Source organism: Grammomys surdaster, unplaced genomic scaffold (assembly GCF_004785775.1).
Source record: "Grammomys surdaster isolate TR1022 unplaced genomic scaffold, NIH_TR_1.0 126660, whole genome shotgun sequence".
Taxonomy (NCBI): domain Eukaryota; kingdom Metazoa; phylum Chordata; class Mammalia; order Rodentia; family Muridae; genus Grammomys; species Grammomys surdaster.
In genome coordinates this window covers 3,744,648-3,746,827 of record NW_021621449.1, presented here as the reverse complement: position 1 = coordinate 3,746,827, position 2,180 = coordinate 3,744,648, and the positions used below count along the sequence as shown (strand labels likewise).

The 2,180-nt window shown below is 36.1% G+C and overlaps 1 pseudogene; it reads right to left on the bottom strand.

The window, feature by feature from the left end:
* Positions 1–1,221: 1,221 nt before the first annotated feature.
* LOC114615422 lies at positions 1,222–1,693 on the bottom strand (annotated as a pseudogene).
* Positions 1,694–2,180: the final 487 nt, after the last annotated feature.

Sequence of the window (2,180 nt, the reverse complement as noted above, 5' to 3'; positions counted from 1 at the left end):
GATCAAGAACGGATTATCCCACCCATCTCCAGCTGAAACTAGGAAGGGTTCAGGTGGGGACTTTTCCTTTAAATTGAGAGCTGAACATTAAAGCATTGAACTTTGATCAGAGATCTTTGTCTTGGCTTCATCTCTTTTTGCCCTCCATCCTCCTTTCTTTCCCAGCCCCCTTTCAGGTGAACCCAGTTGACCTTGGCCGCAGGCAGTTACAGATAACCACACTCAGGATGATGTTTTATAGTTCCATCCATTTACCTGTAAATTTCATGATGTCATTTTTTTTTTTTAAAGACAATTCAGTGTACTCATTTTATTTGCAGTTTTGTATACTGACTTAATGGATGGGACTGCTTTTCTACTACAGCCATTGTAACCAAAGAAAAGTTACCTATAATACAAAGTATTGAAGTACAGCATAAAGATACAAAAGCAAACATACTAATTCTAGTTAGAAATGTAATTATAGTGTTCCATTTTTACAGTCCACAATTGTGTTTTGTGATCATACGCATAGATCACTTATTTGAATGAAATGCATAAATTTGTAACAAAGTTTTGTAGTTACAAAAAGTTACCAAAAAATGTACAAATTTAATGTTTATTCCATCTTTCTGCCATACTCCTGGATCACTCACCAATGTTACATGAAGATAAAACAAAAAAAAAAGCAAAACTAAAATTAACTAACATTATCAAGGAGGTAAGGAAATAAACTAACATCTAGCAGCCATCAGCAAATGAACAGGAAGGACGATGCTGTGACAGGAAACAGAAGGTTTCTAGAAAGCTGTTCTCAGATTCTCATATCAACAAAATCCACTCCTGCATGAAATGGAACAAAACCAGATCTTTTCCTACTAAGGTAATAGAAATGGAAGTTCTTTTTCGAATACTGTGGAAAGGCAAATGTGTCATGGTAATCATGGTAATCCTAACCCACTGTTACAGAGCAGAACCAGAACACATTTGTGGATTCCGGGGTGATATATATTATAATTCTTAGACTGGGTTAGTGGACATGATAGCAAAAATTGGTGATGGGGGAAAAGGATGAACACAGAAGTACAAGACATAGGTGAATGTGACTTCTCTTATATCTTAGCATCATGTGGGTAGAATTAATTTCCATGTAGTCTATTCTGCTTTGATGAGGATTTGACTCAGCTCTCAAACTTGATTGTGTGACACAATCTCCTATAAGAGTACTCAGAAGGTGTCTTCTCAAACAACAAACCTATTTTTAGTGGTGGAGCTGCTCTTTGTAGCTGTACCTGCATGGGACTGATACTCAAACACTATTTTCAAGAGACATTCTAACCTTTCCTTGTATACCCTCTCTACATGTGTGATTGCATCTCTGTTTTCACATTCAGTAGTCCATTTTGCTATCTTTTCATCTTTAGCTCTAGCATTAACAAGAATTCCACACACATCATCCCTCTAGTCATCAAAAGATTCTCCAATAAGGCACAGTGGTGTCTCTAGCCAAAAGTGATAGAGGTCACTTCCTCTCTGCTATTTGCTCAATGTAATTAACCATCATCTTCACTGTTTTTCTCATCTTCCTAAATAGACTCAATGCCATCCTTAAAAATTGAGTAGTCATAGCCAGGCATTAAACTATTAAAGAAGCATAAATGGTTGTATAAAGAAAGCACTGACATCTAACAGTATAAAACTTAGAGAGCAATCGAAGGTTTGTTTAGTACTGGGTTTGTGGATAGATACTGTGTAAATGTAGTTTCATCACAGAATATTTTGTTTTCTCCATCTATGGTGATTGAAATTTTTGCTGGGTATAGTAGTCTGGGCTGACATCAGTGGTCTCCTAGAGTCTGCAAGACATCTGTCCAGCCCCTTCTGTCTTTGAGAGTCTCTGTTGAGATGTCAAGTAAAATTCTAATGGGTCTGCCTTTATATGTTACTTGGCCATTGTTCTTTCCATTTTACAATGTTATTTCCACATTCTGTACATTTGGTGTTTTCATTATTATGTGGCAAAAGGTTTTTATTTATGGTCCAATCTATTGGTATTCTGTAAGCTTCTTCTACCTTTTTAGGCATCTCTTTCTTAAGGTTACATGAATTTTCTTCCATGATTTTGTTGAAAATATTTTCTGAGTCCTTGATCTGTGAATTTCCCCCTTGTTCTATTCATATTGTTATTAGGTTTTGTCTTT